We start from the raw sequence: 19198 nt of genomic DNA on the forward strand, positions 1-19198 counted from the left end.
AGAGGCATTTCTAGCTTTTTACAGCTCAGCAGTAATAAAGTGAAAAATAAAAATCTCCATTTACCATGACTTCAACCGTACTTAAAATGCACCCACAGCAAACTATAATACCCACTGTATATACCTTAGACAAGTTCCTTTCAAAGTTGGTCAATGATTTTTAGTTTGTGAATTCTTTGGGTAGTTTCTTCACATTCATAGATAACCCAAATTGGTCTTGCATTCTGTGTGACATGCTTCTTCAGGGGAGGCAATTCATGTAAAAATGCAAAGCCAAATAGCTGAATTTCTTCAGTCCTCTGAAGAACAAGCATACTTCTTTGGAATGCTGACAGTTTGTATGCTTAGTAGAGATTTATTTTTTTCCCACTTGATTCTTTTTTTTTCTTCTCTGTCCGCTTTACACCTGGTTTGTGAATGGTTTAGTGCAGGGTTGGCCAACTCCAGTCCTCAAAAGCCAAAAATGGGCCTGGGTTTCAGGCTATCCACAATGAATATGCATGGGAGAAATTTGCATGCACTGCCTCTGTTGTATGCAAATCTTATCCTATGCATATTCATTGTGGAGCCTGAAAACCAGACCTGTTTGTGGCTCTCGAGGACCGGAGTTGGCCACCTCTGTGTTAGTGCTTGGGTGTAAGCTTCAGGAAGTCTCTGTTCTTGCCCTGGAACTTCTGTGCATTCAGGGTATGACCTTAGTCAAATTTAGCCAAATTCTCTTCTCCTTCCTGCCCCTTGTGTTTTTTTTTTTCTGGGCTTAGATTCCTGCTTGAAAGGTACCAAGGATGTAGGCTCTAATTCTACCTGAAAAAAACAAACAAAATACACATCATGTATGTGTACATATATAATATATCACAGCACCCTGGTAATAAGCAGATACACAAAAATAACTCCTAGTCTTATTTTAGAGAACTCTTCATTCCTGTCAGGGACAAACCTCTGGCAGTGCTGTGAGCTGTCCTAAGAGGCTGCTGTTTGCTTTCATGTGCTAACTGCTTCACTCAATGGCTTCCAAGCCCCAGAGCAGCACTTTCAGTGAACATTTATCACTGGGAAAAAAACAGGTCGGCCTAATGAACAAAAGAAAATACCTATATAATAGAGGAGGCAAGGTTGGAGGGTGGAGAGGAGGGGAACCCTTGCACCCGTTGAAAGAAAAGCACCATCCCTTTGTGAAACTGCAGTGGGTTTTGACGGCTGCAAGATGCAACCATGCATTCTACTGCCAATAGCTGGCACTGGGACTGAACTCCAGATACAAATAATGAACAGTTGTTGTTATGGTGGTGGAATTAGTCACAGTTTAATTATGTGTAAATACATTTAATTAAATTTGAACTTTATTTAGTCCAAGCACTGGATGGGAGAGCGTGATGGTTTCCCCCCATTGTTTAAATGAACTCCTGCTGGAGTAGCTTTGATAGCTGAGGCAGCCACATTTTTTCTCCCCTCAGCTTCTGTAAACAGCAGCACTGCATGCTTTCTAGTTGAGAGGTTGGCAACTTTTTTTTCTTTTTTTTGGCAATGTGCCAGTTGGAATATGCTCGGGTGGTACAATTTTGAGGGGTTGTGGGATGAGGTGGTTTCCATAAGAAAATGCCATACTGGGTCAGACCAAGGGTCCATCAAGCCCAGCATCCTGTTTCCAACAGTGGCCAATCCAGGCCATAAGAACCTGGCAAGTACCCAAAAACTAAGTCTATTCCATGTAACCATTGCTAATGGCAGTGGCTATTCTCTAAGTGAACTTAATAGCAGGTAATGGACTTCTCCTCCAAGAACTTATCCAATCCTTTTTTAAACACAGCTATACTAACTGCACTAACCACATCCTCTGGCAACAAATTCCAGAGTTTAATTGTGCGTTGAGTAAAAAAAGAACTTTCTCCGATTAGTTTTAAATGTGCCCCATGCTAACTTCATGGAGTGCCCCCTAGTCTTTCTACTATCCGAAAGAGTAAATAACCGATTCACATCTACCCGTTCTAGACCTCTCATGATTTTAAACACCTCTATCATATCCCCCCTCAGCCGTCTCTTCTCCAAGCTGAAAAGTCCTAACCTCTTTAGTCTTTCCTCATAGGGGAGTTGTTCCATTCCCCTTATCATTTTGGTAGCCCTTCTCTGTACCTTCTTCCAACTGCTGTTCTAGTCCCTTAACCGACTGGTTCAGGGCTGAATCTATGACGAGAAGTGTTCTGATCCCCTCTCCCTACCGTGGCCTGAATGGTATATTCCCTTGGGTACATCATAGGAGTGGTTGAAAGAAAAACCGGAAAGTGCAAGGAACCATATTCCTAAACTGGTGGATGGTGGGGACAAAACTGAAATTCAGAAAAGCAAAGGGCAAGGGGGGTCGTGTCCATGCCGTCTGCCTGACCGCATGCTTCTCTCTCTCACTTCCTAGGAGCTGGCAGGGTTTCTCTATTTTAACTGCTATCTGATCACTGCAAACGCAAAAATGTAAGCTTTAAGGGAGAGTTGAGCAGTGCTAACAACAAATAGAGCCTATACGGAGGTGATGGCGGGCAGCCCTAAATGCATTGCCTAGAGAAACATGTCTGGGGAAACAAGATGGCAGCAGAAGGCCCAAGTCTGGAGGGCCTTTCCAAGGCAGCCATAAAAGATCTCACCTGGGCTGTTTCAGCCATTCTCGTGGATCAGCTGCAATGTATTCAATCCTCTGTGGACAAGATCCGCGATAAAGTAGAGGCCTATGCATCTGCCTTGACCAGCGAGCAAAACACCTTATCTGTGCATGAGGAGAGTATGGCAGTCCTGGAATCTGGTGCGACTGAGCTAGGGAGATGACAGAGAACCCTTGAGGACAAACTCAAGGATTTGGAGAACCACAGCCGCTGGAACAACCTGCAGGTTATCCCAGGACAAGCAGGATGCTAGTCCTCACATATGGGTGACGTCATTGAACAGAGCCCAGGCGGGAAAACTTTCTGTCAAAGTTTCTAGAAACTTTTGACTGGCCCAGTGAGGCCACTGAGCATGCCCAGCATGCTATGATATTCTCTGCCACAGGTGTCTCTCTTCAGTCTTCGTTTTTTCCGCGCTGCAGCCAGCATCGCGGAACCGGAGCCGTTGAGTTTTTCTCAACCTTCTCGTGACTATTTTAGTCTAAAAAAAGTGATATTCTCTCTCACAAAATCTCTTGGGGTCTCTCCTTACCGGCCGGTAAGTAACCCAGTCTTGGATTTAATTTTCGGAGAGTAGGAAAAATTTACCTCAGTCGAATTGACGGCCGTCATTCGATAAAAATGTCGACAGGATTTAAAAAATGTCCTGTTTGTACTAGGAAAATGTCACTCACAGACCCGCACACCGAATGTGTGATGTGTTTGGGTGACAAACATGACGTACAAAATTGTCCTCAATGTGCGGAAATGACGCCGAAATCGAGGAAAACCAGGCTCGAGAAAATGGAACATTTGTTCAGCCTGCAACTTATACCTTCCCCGTCGCAGTCGTCGAGGTCGTCTCCGGCTGGAGCGACTAAGCGAGTGATACTTAAAAAACCTCGCCCGGGACTGTCGGGGGATCATTCCTCTCCTTCCTCGTCTTCGACGTCGACAAAATCGTCTGAAAAATCGAAGTCAAAACATCGACATCGACACAGAAGCCCCCCGTTGTCTGACTCTGCTTCCCAGCAGCCCTCGACAGCTAAGCAGCCTAGAACACAGGAAACGTCGGAGTCTTCCACGCCTCGGCCTACCTCGACTCCATTGATGACACCAGATCCAATACAAACTATGTGTCAGGAACTGGTACCTCAGCCTGCGCCACCGCCTACGACCGCTCTGCTTTCAACGGTTGTGCGGCCGGAATTGTCCGATTTCATCCGACAAGCGATTTCTCAGGCTTTCAAAGAACAGTTTACAATGCCGACTTCATTGTCGATGCCGATGATTTCCACATCGATGCCGGCAAATTTGCCGATGCTGGTGGGCACACCGATGCCGGGGCCATTCTTGACCCCGACGGTACACACAGACTCGACGTCGACACCGAAGATCATAACGTCATCGACGTCGATATTCGCACAAATTCCAGCGATATCTTCCATGTTACCACTGGCAACGGACTCGACACCAAGGGCACCACCCTCGACAGCTTTATCGAGGACACCCATCCTTCCATCGACAATAACAGAGCAGGACACTAGTGATACTCAAGAATTGGCACTTTTTCAACGCCTTTTGAAATAATATCGCAAAGTTGTCGACACAGCTCCTCAAAAAGCCATGGAAGTGACTCCTCCCACAATTTCTTTCGATGACCCATTACCTGGGCCATCGGGTATTTTTACAAAGAAAATCCCAAGAACTCCTTATCAACAGCCAGAGGAAGAAGATTCTTGGGATGATCCAGGATCAGATACTTCTTCTGAAGAGTTCATGTCCGAACCATCACCGCCTGAAGAAAGGAAAAGGTCACCACCTGAGGACCTATCTTTTTCAAGTTTTGTCCAAGAGATGGCGGATACAATTCCATTTAAGCTCTCATCAGAAGATGATTCAACACAGCATACCTTAGAGGTGCTGCAATTCGTGGACCCGCCAAAACAAGTTCTGGCAATCCCCATCCATGAAGTCCTATTGGATCTACAACAACGAGTGTGGGAACACCCATGCACTGTTCCAGCGGTCAATAAGCGTCTAGACACTACCTACCTAGTGCAGCAGGCCCCAGGCTTTTCAAAAGGCACAGCTACCACATCAATCTGTGGTAGTAGAATCTGCCCAGAAAAAATCTAAAAGGGTACGTCCACATTCTTCAGCTCCTCCAGGGAAGGATCATCGTTTTCTGGACTCCCTAGGCAAAAAAGTGTACCAAGGTGCACTTTTATCTTCCAGAATCTCTGCCTATCAACTGTACATGACACAGTACCAAAGGGATCTCTGGAAGCAAATGGAACACTTCACAAATTCTCTTCCAGAGCAGTTTCAAGAATCTGCACAATCCATTATCACCAAAAGCCTCGAGGCTGGGAAACATGAGGTAAGGGCTGCTTATGACAACTTTGACACAGCCTCAAGAACAGCAGCAGCTGGCATTACAGCAAGAAGATGGGCCTGGTTGAAGGCATCAGATCTCAGGCCTGAAGTACAAGACAAGCTAGTAGATCTGCCATGCCGTGGGGATAACTTGTTTGGAGAGAAGGTACAGGATGCTGTCCAACAACTTAAGGATCACACGGAGACCTTAAGACAGCTATCACAACTGCCTCAAGAACCAACCACCCAGGCCCCTAGACGTTTTCCCCGAAGGGAACCTAGACGCCCATATTACAGGCCAAGAAGGTACTATAATCAGCCTACCAGACCTAGACCTTCTAGGCCTACCCAGCGCTCTCAGGCCAGACAACAAAGACCAGCCCGTGCTCAGCCTCCTCCACAGACTGGTCCAGCCACGGGTTTTTGAACACAAATCCAGAGATCAGACCCACCCTCCAAAACCCCAAACAACACATACCAGTGGGAGGAAGGATTTCCTATTTCCAATCAAATTGGAAAAACATAACCACAGACCAATGGGCACTTTCCATTGTAGCTCACGGTTACAAACTAAATTTTCTCTCAATTCCTCCAGAATTCCCACCAACTTCCTACCCACAACAAAATTCCCAAATAACTCAGTTACAAATAGAATTATCCACCCTTCTGACAGCCAGGGCCATTCAACCAGTGCCCAGGTCTCAGCAGGGCAGAGGATTCTATTCCAGATATTTCCTCATTCCAAAGAAAACTGGAGGCCTACATCCCATCCTAGACCTCAGAAATCTCAACAAATTTCTAAAGAAAGTAAGGTTCAGGATGGTTTCGCTAGGCACAATGCTACCACTTCTTCAAGCAGGGGATTGGCTCTGTTCTCTGGATCTTCAAGATGCTTACGCCCATATACCAATATACCCTCCTCATCGCAAGTATCTGCGCTTCAAGGTGGGCCTTCAACATTACCAATACAGAGTACTGCCATTCGGACTAGCTTCTGCTCCCAGAGTGTTCACCAAATGTCTGGCAGTAATAACAGCACACCTACACAAGCAAGGTGTACATGTTTTCCCATATCTAGACGATTGGCTCATCAGAAGCCAATCTCAACAAGGAGCAATACAGTCTCTCAACAAAACTATTGCTCTACTGCACTCCATGGGATTTCTCATCAATTATCCAAAATCACATCTAACTCCAAACCATCTCCTACAATTCATAGGAATGGATTTAAACACCAACCTATCAAAGGTATTTCTACCAGAAGATCGAGCAAACACACTGTCTCTACTGGCAAGCTCGATTCACTCCAAGAAACAAGCAACAGCTCATCAGTTTCTCACATTACTAGGCCACATGGCATCCACAGTTCATGTCACTCCTATGGCAAGACTGGCCATGAGGATAACTCAATGGACTTTAAGATCACAATGGATCCAAGTCATTCAACCACTTTATTCTCCAATTCAAGTAACCCACCAACTACGTTCTTCTCTACTATGGTGGGTGAACAAGGACAATCTGTGCAAGGGCCTACCCTTTCAACAACCAGTCCCACAAGTAACTCTGACTACAGATGCATCCACCTTGGGTTGGGGAGCTCATATAGGGAATCTCCAAACACAAGGAACATGGACAAAGCTCGAAGCAACGTTTCAAATCAATTTCCTGGAACTTCGAGCTATACGTTATGCCCTACATGCCTTCAAGGACTGCCTTTCAAACAAGACTGTGCTGATTCAAACAGACAACACAGTAGCCATGTGGTACATCAACAAACAGGGAGGGACTGGCTCGTACCTCCTTTGTCAAGAGGCAGCTCAGATATGGGGTTGGGCCTTGAACAACTCCATTTTTCTCAAGGCCACTTACCTAGCAGGCATTCACAATGTAGTGGCGGACAGACTCAGTCGTCAATTCAAACCACACGAATGGTCACTAGATCCCACAGTAGTAACGAGGATATTTCAACGTTGGGGACAACCAACAGTAGACCTCTTTGCATCACATCTGAATCACAAAGTGGACAACTACTGTTGCCTATACAACCTAAACAGGCCATCCAAGGACGCCTTTGCTCGCCCTTGGAACTCAGGCCTATTATATGCGTATCCTCCGATACCACTAATAACCAAAACTCTAGTGAAGCTACAACAGGACAAGGGGACAATGATACTCATAGCCCCATATTGGCCTCGACAAGTATGGTTTCCCACATTGCTAGACCTCTCAGTCAGGGATCCCATTCGCCTGGGAGTAGCTCCCACTCTCATAACTCAGGATCAGGGTCTGTTGCGCCATCCCAACCTTCAATCCCTATCCCTGACAGCGTGGATGTTGAAAGCTTGATCTTACAACCACTCAATCTTCCAACTAACATTTCCCAAGTTCTTATAGCTTCACGTAAATCTTCCACAAGGAAGAACTATGCTTCCAAATGGAAGAGATACACTTTGTGGTGCAGGCAACAGGACATCAATCCTTTCACTTGCTCCACAAAGTCTTTATTGGACTACCTGTACCATCTTTCAGAATCTGGTCTACAAACTTCATCTGTAAGAGTACATTTAAGTGCAATTTCAGCGTACCATAATCAGGTATCAGATGCACCTATTTCTTCACAACCTCTAGTAAAAAGATTTATGAGAGGTTTAATTCTTCTTAAACCACCAATTAGACACCCAGTCACTCAATGGGATCTAAATTTGGTTCTATCTAGACTCATGCGTTCTCCCTTTGAACCCATTGATTCCAGTGACCTGAAATTTCTTACATGGAAAACTATCTTCCTCATAGCCATTACATCAGCTAGAAGGGTTAGTGAGTTACAAGCACTAGTCACATATGAACCCTACAAAGTTCTTACATGACAGAGTGGTTCTCCGTACTCATCCTAAATTCCTCCCTAAGGTAGTTATGGAATTCCACTTAAACCAATCTATAGATTTACCCACTTTCTTTCCAAGGCCTCATGCTCACCAAGGAGAAAGGGCCTTACACACCTTAGATTGCAAGCGCACTTTGTCTTTCTACTTAAACCGCACTGCAGTTCATAGGAAATCCAATCAACTCTTTGTTTCCTATGACCCAAACAAACCAGGTAAAGCAGTGGGTAAACATACTCTATCCAACTGGTTAGCAGATTGCATACAGTTTTGCTATGAGAAAGCAGGCCTTTCTCTCCAAGGGCGAGTAAAAGCACATGCAGTAAGGGCAATGTCAACTTCAGTTGCACACTTTCGTTCAGTGCCAATACTTGACATATGTAAAGCAGCAACATGGAGTTCTCTTCACACATTTGCAGCTCATTACTGTTTGGATAAGCAAGGAAGACAAGATTCAGCCTATGGACAATCTGTCTTAAAGAACTTGTTTCCAGCTTAAACCCAACTCCTACTACAACCGAACTGCTGTGATCTTCGGCTGACTCATTCAACAAAAACATAGCACTACACAATGACTCAGCCTCTAGCTCACTATTCACCCATATGTGAGGACTAGCATCTTGCTTGTCCTGGGATAAAGCAAAATTGCTTACCTTGTAATAGATGTTATCCCAGGACAGCAGAATGTAGTCCTCACAGAACCCACCCGCCACCCCGCGGAGTTGGGCCTTCTATTTTTATTATTCTTTTTGCTAAAGCTTTTGCTACATACTAGACTGAAGAGAGACACCTGTGGCAGAGAATATCATAGCATGCTGGGCATGCTCAGTGGCCTCACTGGGCCAGTCAAAAGTTTCTAGAAACTTTGACAGAAAGTTTTCCCGCCTGGGCTCCGTTCAATGACGTCACCCATATGTGAGGACTACATCCTGCTGTCCTGGGATAACACCTATTACAAGCTTGCTGGGCAGACTAGATGGGCCATTTGGTCTTCTTCTGCCGTCATTTCTATGTTTCTATGTTTCTATGTAAGCAATTTTGCTTTGTGGTTGTCCTTGAATCAGTGCACGGGAAAGAATTGGTGCGGCTCTGTGAAAAATGGATTCTGGAGCAACTACAGCTCAATATGGCAGATAGGCCGATTTTGGTTGAAAGAGCTCACTGGTGGAGAGCCGGATCAGGCGCAGCCTCGTCAGGTCATTGTTCACTACTTGAATTACACAGATAAAGCTAGGATTTTACAAGCCTATCGCGACAAAAAAGAACTCACATTCCAAGATGCCAAACTGCTGCTTTTCCCGGACTTCTCTAAAGTACAAGCGGCGCGCAGGGAGCTCACCTTGTATTTCATGCAGCTGTATCAATGTGGGCTCAAGTTCTCCCTTCAATACCCAGCGAGGCTGCACATTTTCTTCCAGGGTGAGATTAAAGTGCTTTCTTCTGCTCAAACGGCAAAGGTGTTTATGGATCAGCTTCCTGAGTGATGACGTTCCTGGAACTTTTTTTTCCATTCGTTTTTCTCTGCGGCGTGGTTGGCCTATATTTTGATCCTGTGGACCAGCAGCCTTTGGTCTGATTGTTTTGTTATTGCCAATTGCTGATTCTTTATTCTCTGATCCATATGGGACTGTTACGGGGACTCTCTTTGAATCGGCTTCCTTGGACCTTGGATGGTTGGACTGTGGTGTGTTCATTTCTACATATGGTTCTGTCTCTCTTAATGTCCCCTGTACCATGGTCTTCCCTGCCTACGAGCTTTTGGGCCCTGCTCAAGTTTTCCTCCATGTTCTTAGACTAGCGTGGTGCCTTTGCTATGGTCCTTGCCGGCACCTTTGTTTGTGGTTCATTGAATTTTGTTTGGTGCTTGCTGAGAGACTGGGCTGCTCGATTGGGAACCCTGCTGGCTCTGGGAGGCTTCTGTTTATTGTGGGTGCCTCTTGCCAGTGAAGGAGGAAAAGTCCACTTATTCACTGGTGCATTAGGGGTGTCCCTCCTGATCGAGGGGTTGAGAGTTTGGGGGGGTGTGTATGGGTGTGAATGGTTTAGTTTGGTTGTCGGCCCTCTTCAGTTCCACATTATCTGTGTTTCTGGGTTTCTTTGACTCTTTGGGGGGGGGGGGGGAGTGGATCTATGCTGGGGATCCTTCTTTCTATGACACATTTGTATCATGCTTTGGATATATGCTAATGCCAGTTTCCATGTCTAATTTTGTTTTCTCCACTATTAATATTGATGGATTGCATTTTCCAATTAAATGGAAGAAACTTTTAACTGATTTGCAGAAACGTGGGGTACATATAGCTTTTATTTGAGAGACCCATTTGTATGTCGGGGAACAAAAAAAACTACAGTGGGAATGGGTCAGTCATTGTTTCTTCGCCTCTTTCACCTCCTGGCAGAAGGGGATGGCCATTTTGATTAAAAGGAACATAAGAACATGCCATACTGGGTCAGACCAAGGGTCCATCATCCTGTTTCCAACAGTGGCCAATCCAGGCCATAAATACCTGGCAAGTACCCAAAAACTAAGTCTATCCCATGTTACTGTTGCTATTAATAGCAGTGGCTATTTTCTAAGTCAACTTAATTAATAGCAGGTAATGGACTTCTGCCCCAAGAACTTATCCTTTTTTAAACCCAGCTACGCTAACTGCACTAACCACATCCCCTGGCAACAAATTCCAGAGTTTAATTGTGCGTTGAATGAAAAAGAACTTTCTCCGGTTAGTTTTAAATGTGCCACATGCTAACTTCATGGAGTGCCCCCTAGTCTTTCTATTATCCGAAAGAGTATATAACAGATTCACATTTACCAGTTCTAGACCTCTCATGATTTTAAACACCTGTGTCATATCCCCCCTCAGCCGTCTCTTCTCCAAGCTGAAAAGTCCTAATCTCTTTAGTCTTTCCTCATAGGGGAGCTGTTCCATTCCCTTTATCATTTTGGTCGCCCTTCTCTGTACCTTCTCCATTGCAACTATATCTTTTTTGAGATGCGGCGACCAGAAATGTACACAGTATTCAAGGTGCGGTCTCACCATGGAGAGATACAGAGGCATTATGACATTTTCCGTTTTATTCACCATTCCCTTCCTAATAATTCCCAACATTGTTTGCTTTTTTGACTGCCGCAGCCCACTGAATAGATGATTTCAATGTGTTATCCACTATGATGCCTAGATCTTTCTTGGGTGGTAGCTCCTAATATGGAACCTAACATTGTGTAATTATAGCATGGGTTATTTTTCCCTATATGCATCATCTTGCACTTATCCACATTAGATTTCATCTGCCATTTTGATGCCCAATTTTCCAGTCTCACAAGGTCTTCCTGCAATTTATCACAATCTGCTTGTGGTATAACTACTCTGAACAATTTTGTATCATCTGCAAATTTGATTACCTCACTCATATTTCTATCCAGATCATTTATAAATATATTGAAAAGTACGGGTCCCAATACAGATCCCTGAGGCAGTCCACTGCCCACTCCCTTCCACTGAGAAAATTGTCTATTTAATCCTACTCTCTGTTTCCTGTCTTTTAGCCAGTTTGTAATCCATGAAAGGATATCGCCACCTATCCCATGACTTTTTACTCTTCGTAGAAGCTTTACGAAGGACAAATGTTGTTCTGATCCTAATGACCTTTTGTCATTGTAGTGGGGGAATGACAAGGAGGTAAAGGTGGTCCTTGTCACCTTATATGCTCACTGTTTATTCCCATAGCTTCTTCTCTACTCTCCTGGCCAAGGTCGCAGTCTGGGATGGCTATGCGGTGATTTTGGGAGGCGATTTCAAGGTGGTCGACAACCCTTTTGGTGGATTGTAAACCGACCAGAACTCCAAAGAAAACTCAAGCTGACCTGGGGGTGGGTTTCCTGTCCCAAGAGTTGCAATTAATAGATGCCTGGTATACTCTTCACTTGGAAGATCGGGAATTCACTTTTTATTCTCATGTGTATATTCTAATTCTCAAGATTAGATTATATTCTTATCTCTGAATTTCTTTATAATAAGCTAGTAGCTAGTGAGATTCACTGTATCACTTTTTCTGGTCATGCCATGGTGCTAATTACACTTGATCTGCTCCCTATGATTTTGGGTCAGTTTTGATGGTCCGTGCCACCTTATTTGTATAATGACAAGCGTTTCACTGTTTTTCTCTGGGGTAAGTGTAAGGACTTTGTTGAATTCAATCTGACACCTGGAATTAACCCCTTTCTATCCAACAGGATCCAACAGAAGAAAATAGGATAATGCATAAACGTTGGCAAGTTAAATGTAAGACATTGATAAGACAGGCTAAGAGAGAATTTGAAAAGAAGTTGGCCGTAGAGGCAAAAACTCACAGTAAAAACTTTTTAAAATATATCCGAAGCAGAAAGCCTGTGAGGGAGTCAGTTGGACCGTTAGATGATCGAGGGGTTAAAGGGGCACTTAGAGAAGATAAGGCCATCGCGGAAAGATTAAATGATTTCTTTGCTTCGGTGTTTACTGAAGAGGATGTTGGGGAGGTACCTGTACTGGAGAAGGTTTTCATGGGTAATGATTCAGATGGACTGAACCAAATCACGGTGAACCTAGAAGATGTGGTAGACCTGAATGACAAACTTAAGTGTAGTAAATCACCTGGACTGGATGGTATACATCTTAGAGTTCTGAAGGAACTAAAAAATGAAATTTCAGACCTATAGCTGTGTTTAAAAAAAGGAATTGGATAAGTTCTTGGAGGAGAAGTCCATTACCTGCTATTAATTAAGTTGACTTAGATAATAACCACTGCTATTACTAGCAACAGTAACATGGAATAGACTTAGTTTTTGGGTACTTGCCAGGTTCTTATGGCCTGGATTGGCCACTGTTGGAAACAGGATGCTGGGCTTGATGGACCCTTGGTCTGACCCAGTATGGCATGTTCTTATTTTGGTGTGCGGCTAAGGCTGTCATGCGGGGGACATATTTTAGCTTATCAAACTTGCTCTAAATGAGATTGGAATGCCGCCATTTTGGAACTTAAAAAAAGATCATGTCGTTGGGCTGAGCCCATATGTGGGATCTCAGCCAGTTACTAAGGAGCATCTGGAGGCGGCCCGTACAGAATATCTTATACCTCCAGTACAAATTGGGAAGCAAATCTGGTAAATTATTGGCTCGCTTGAACTCTGCTGGCCGATCTAAAGGGCTCGTTACTCATATTCAGGAAAACTTATTGAATCTCACTACTACTTCTCTGATAACTAAAGCCTTTCTCTTATATTACAAGTCATTGTATACAGCTGGGTCCATTAATGGACAGGCCGATCATACTTTTTTCTAGGGCTTGGAGTTATTGGAGTTGAGTGTGTGCGAGTTATTGGACATGACCATTCATGAGGAGGAAATATGCAGGGCTGTTGGGCAATTGAAGCTTTTAAAAGCTCTGGAGCCTGGTGGGCTTGGGCCAGAATTTTACAAAATACAAGGCGATCACACCCTTCACCCTTTAAAGAATGTTTCATGCTGCCCGGGAGCGGAGTGAGTTTGATAGGGGACATAATCTTGCTACTGTGATTTTGCTACCTAAGTTGGGGTGGCACTCTAACTCCATCTTATAGGCCTATCTCTCTCTTTAACCAAGATATCAAATTGCTAGCAGCGGTTTTGGTCCAGCGGGTGAGCTCTGAGTATCGGAGGTAGTCACTCCGGACCAAACAGATTTATCAAAGGGAGGCTTTCCAATTCTAATCTCTTAACTTTGGTAGCACTCTTCCCTACAACTAGTAATCACAATGGCCTTCTCATCAGCCTCGATGCTAAAAAAAAAAAAAAAAAAAAAAGTGTTTGTGTGGCGTGACTACTTACTTTGGGTACTGGAGCACTATAAATTTGGGGACTCTATTCTGACTTGGTTAAATTGTTATATAGATTACCTCAGGCACAATTGTTGGTGAATGGGACATGCTCAGAAGTTTTCTCTTTAGGCAGGGATGTCCCCTGTCTCCCTTGGTGTTTGTGCTTGCCCTAGAACACTTGGCAGCCAAGCTATGGGTCCTCCACTCTTTTCAAGGCATTCGGATTAAGAGGAAATCTGTCAGATTAAGTCTTTTTGCAGATGATATGATATGCTGCAGGTGGGAAACCCTGTTGAGAGCTTAGGGGATATTATTGTCATAAGTCATTTTGGGTCTTTTTCAGGGTTTAATTATGGAAAATCTGTGGCTTTCCCATTATTTCCCAGTCTGCAAAATTATTGGGATGGGCTTTTTCCATTCACCTGGGCTGGGTCTCATTTTCAGTATTTGGGTATCCAGGTAGTACAATCAGCTGAGGAACTATATGACCTTAATATTTATTCTGTCCTGTGCAACATTAAGGCCCTATTGCAGAGATGGAAGGCCTTCTCTCTTTCTGTTTTGGGTAGAAGTACCTTGGTTAAGATGGTTGTTCTTCCCAAGCTTCTCTACCTGTTGCAAACGCTCCCATTGTGGCTTACAGCCTCGACTATTCTGGCATACCATTCTCTGGTGGGATCTTTTATCTGGTGCAATAGACGAGCAAGGGTGGGCTTTGATGTGTTGCAATTGGAGCGCAAACTGGGTGAGGTTGCTCTCCCTGATTTACACATTTATAATGCTCCTTGTCTTCTTTGTTACTTACTTCCAACCGTCCTAAGTTTGATGTGGAGGGCTTGATGTCTGGTTGGACGACCCCTTATACCCCGATTTAATCTAATACATTTACCTTCTAGCAAATTTCTCTTTCTGAAAGTCTCTGCATTTTGGTTCACGGCTCTTCGAAAAGCTTGGTTGTTGTGGTGGGGGTTGGTGGCTCGCAGTGCGTCAGTCTCACCCTTTTTGTCCCTGACTGGGAATCCAAATTTTTTGCCTGGTCTGAGAGGCTCCATTTTTCGGGGATGGTCTATGATGGGGATTCGTTGTCTGGCCCAGCTAGTGGATACTGAAACTTCCTCTCTTTATTTGTTTGAGCAGTTGCGATAGGAGTGGGACATTTTGAGACATCTATTTTTGTTTTGCCTATCTTCAGGCCCATCATTATTGTCATATTTATAAAGGTGATGTCTCTCTAATTGTTTCCACTGATGCTGAGGAAATTTTTTGGGAGACTACGCCTAAGTTCAATAAAATCTCCATTTGAACGAGGTATTTACTCTCCGCTTTGTCCACTCCTCACCTGGCCCACTTGACTGGGAAGTGGAGTGAGAATCTTGGTATAGATGTTTCCCTGGAGATGATGTCCTGCGCCTTTATGATGGTTTATAGACATTACTTAGCTGCCTCTGAGGGAAATCCAGTTTAAGTTATTGCATAGAACATCCTTTACTTGGGAACAGGGCATTCTGATGAAATTGTGGGACTCTGACACCTGTTTGAAATGCAAAACTACTCCTGGTAATCTTTGTCATGTTTACAGGATGCTCCAAATTATGACTTACTTAGATAAACTGCTTGGTTGCGATGTCTCATGGTCTGGGGTTTCTGGTATAAAGGGTGTTCGTTACCCTGGAGGGGGGGGGGGGGTTAGAGGATTTCTTGCTGTGGCCATCCTCCTCGCAAAGAAAGCTGTTTAGCTGAGTTGGAAATCAGAAGTACCACCTTCATTCACTCACCAGCAAGGTCTGATGCAACATACTACACAGCTGGAATCACTCCTGAAGCGGGACTTGGCAACTCAGAAATTTTCTCTTTTCCTGAAAGGTTATTTCGCTTTTTGGATAAGCTACTTCTCACTCATTGAAGCCTTTACCTGGGTCCGGGTATGTGGGATGTTATGTCTGCTCTACCTGTCTTAACATAATGTGGGCTCTTCTCGATGGGTGTGTATATATTTGTGGCTGTGCATGGCTTTATATCTGTTGGGGTTGCTCTGTTTGGCATTTAGGGTAAAAACTTAAAAGGAGGGTCATTCTACTTGCATTGTGAGCCAATATGGTGGTTGTGGCTGGTTTTTGCTGTTTGTCTTGCATTTAATGAATCAAAGATGAATTTAAAATAAAGAAAAGCAAAGGGCAAGTGCCAGTGATACATAGTGGATGGAGATTGTACCTGGTCTCCAGCTTCACTATGTGGACTATTGCAATATATAGGGGAAATAGACACAAATGTTTATGTTAAGATTTATAAATCACCTATACGCAGTGGACTAAGCAGTGTACATTTTCAACACACACAAAAATAAAGCATACAAACATATATGTCACCAATGGCAACATTCTTAAATCCAAGTATATCTTGGGAAAGTCTTAACTGAAATCCAGTGTCGTACATTGTTAGATGAGGAAAATAGGCCTTTCGATCTTTTTCTGCTCTCATATTTTATGCTTGAGTACTCGACCCTTGTCATTTTTGAGAGCCTGAACTTTGCTTCAGCACCTATGTATACAACATTGTCACCAAGCCAAGGAATTTTGTTAATCAAAATAGAAGAATATGATTTCTAAAGGTTTGCATACCAGCAAAATGTTCTTTGTTACTAGAATTTCAGGGAGTCTTAAGTTCCTTTCCTGATTATATTTTCTTTTCTCATAGGAAAAAAGCATAACTGAGTGCATTTAAAAATCTGTGCTCACACCATATCTGTAGATAAACATTTTGAATGGCTTGTAGATAATTTGTAAGACATTCTTGAAGTAATAATTTAGGTGTACGTTGATTAAACCTGTTGTCAAAGTAGTACTAATTTAATCTAAATCAAACAATAATAAAGGACATATCTTAGCAGCTGTGAAGAAAGGAAAAAGTCTTTGTGTTTACTTATGTTTTCTGTGGCATTGAGTGAGCGCAGACTGAAGTTACCATAATGTCTGCTTGCCATCATGTTGACTGAGAGATGAAGAGAGACTGAAGTAGGAGACTTTACACGTGGCTTGTCTATCATCCATCTATTTCTTTCATCTGTAGCACAGAGGTAGTTCTCTGGCCTAAGAATAAGAGCCATAGCTCCATCCCCAACTTGGATTATATCTGCTGAGTGATTTTATTCTATAATAATAGTAAAAAATTGATTAGATGGTTTATATTTACATGAGAAATCATCCCTGCACCCCATCCACCCAAGACCCCCCAACCCACTATACCAGTGGGCCTTAAACTAGTCCTCAGGGCCACAGTCCTATTGTAGCACTTCTGAATATGTTTATCCGGCTAATTTTGCTCTCGGACAGTAACTGAATATGAACCTCTGCATCATTTAAGTACTAGAGCCTAGGTCATAGTTTTAAAATGATGTAATTCTTTATGAGGTTGCATTTTGTGAAATATTGATCCAGAATTATGTTTTAAGAAACATATATCAACTAAAGTAAAGGAAATGTTCTACTAAACTAATGATGTTGAAGCGCCTGAAACCTTTATTATCTCAAAATGATTTCAGAACAGTCCTGCAATCACTAATTTTTGTGAGCACGGACTCTTGTAATTCCTTACTCCTAGGTCTCCCAGCCTCCTTTATCCGGCCATTACAGGTCCTGCAGAATGCAGCAGCAGTAGAAAAAGGGACCACATTACCCCTATCCTGATAGCCCTACACTGGTTACCTATTGAGCCATGTATTAAATTTAAAACACTCTGCACCTTGCACAAATTGATACACGGTGAGCAAGTGGACTGGCTAAATGCGGCCATTATGCTCCATGTACCCCAATAAAGGCCTACTGTCAATACCCGCTGTACACGCCGCATATTTGAATCAAGTCAGAGAAAGAGCTGTGTTGCTAGCAGGGCTTAAACTATGGAAATCACTACCAACGAATTTGAGATTACAGACTGATTTTAAGAAGTTTAAGCGGGATATTAAAACCTGGTTCTTCGACAAGGCATATATGGAGTGAAACTGCGATTGTGCCTAATTTACTACCTATTTCTTTTAATCTCATTTAACTCTAGTGCTAATGCACGTTTTTAGTTTTCTACTTACTTATTCTCTTAGCATTTATTTTAATTACTGATTATTATTGTTGTTTTATGTGCTAAATGATTTTAATACTGTATGTTTTACCCTCTGCATTTTTATAATTTGTAAACTGTTGTGATGGCTCATCTTAATGACGGTATAGAAAATTTGATAAATAAATTCCTGAGATATCTGGTAATGCATAGAAATTGAGGGATCTAAAACAACCCTCAAGCTTTGTATGGTTTCTTTATTCTTTAACCCAGAAATAACGGGAAGAGATCAATGCTCTATAAGTTCTACTATAGCAGCTGCTGTTGTGTATGTTGCATGAGGTTCCTTAACGAGTCAGGTTATAAGATTACAAAAAAAAATACAACAATCTTCTAGAGCAGGGGTAGGCAACCTTTTTGAAGTGGTGTGCCAAGATCTAAATCGGGGTAGGTAACTCTAGTCTTTGAGTGCCACAAGCCAGTCTATACTCTGTTCCGCCAGATTCCTTTCACTCAACTCAATATTAATTTTAATTAACATTAGTATTTGAGTTATAAAAATATGATTGAAACTGTTATGTTTTTCCTCACATAAAAGCAAAATTATAAAAAGGAGAAACGAAAAATGTCACTCCTTCCCCCTTCCATCACAATACACCCTCCTATTAGAAAAACAGAGCAGGCCAGGCTGCTATAGATCTCTACACAAAATACACGCTAGCTACCCGAATGCCTGAGTCATACATGCAGAACCTCCCCAAATACAGAATAAAGTGATCATATAAAGGTGTAAATAGAAATATGCAGCAAAAACTGAACTAGGAACATACAACAAGCCAAACTCTATGCAGTGCAACAATGGAAAAACAGAAACATTACCATGCCTCATAAAACATCAAACAACAAAAGTAAGAAATATGAAACATAGTTAATAAAAATCATAATAGGAAAACCATACCAATAAAAAGAATAAATTTGTCAAAGCAGTTGATAAATAGAATAACATCTAATAATTAAACTCATACACATGTGTTAAAATTGTCTAAACACCAATAAAATATTTCAAAGCAGCAAACACATCAAATACACAATAATTAAAACTTCTAAAGATAAAAACAAAACTGCTTTCCATACCTGGGAACTTTTTTGATTTTCGGCCACCCTGAGATTGTCATAAACTAGTTGGGATGGGAGAGAGTGTACACAATTTTTCTCCTCTTTCTCACATACACACATGCTCTCTGTCTCCCCCACACATGCATTCACACACATTATCTCTCTCGCTCAAATGCATTTATACATGCGCGCACACGCTGTCTGTGCCACATGCAATTACACATATACCCTTTTTCACTCACATGCAATTACACACATGCTTTCTCTTTCTCCCACATGAAGCCCAGTATCCTGTCTCCAACAGTGGC

At 42.8% G+C, this 19198-nt stretch overlaps 1 protein-coding gene across 1 annotated transcript in view; it reads left to right on the top strand.

Moving 5' to 3' along the window:
• Window positions 1-19198, top strand: part of RHPN2 (rhophilin Rho GTPase binding protein 2) — a 123597-nt gene that overhangs the window by 34507 nt on the left and 69892 nt on the right. The window lies entirely within an intron of this gene.

Source organism: Rhinatrema bivittatum, chromosome 7 (assembly GCF_901001135.1).
Source record: "Rhinatrema bivittatum chromosome 7, aRhiBiv1.1, whole genome shotgun sequence".
In the NCBI taxonomy this organism is placed as follows: domain Eukaryota; kingdom Metazoa; phylum Chordata; class Amphibia; order Gymnophiona; family Rhinatrematidae; genus Rhinatrema; species Rhinatrema bivittatum.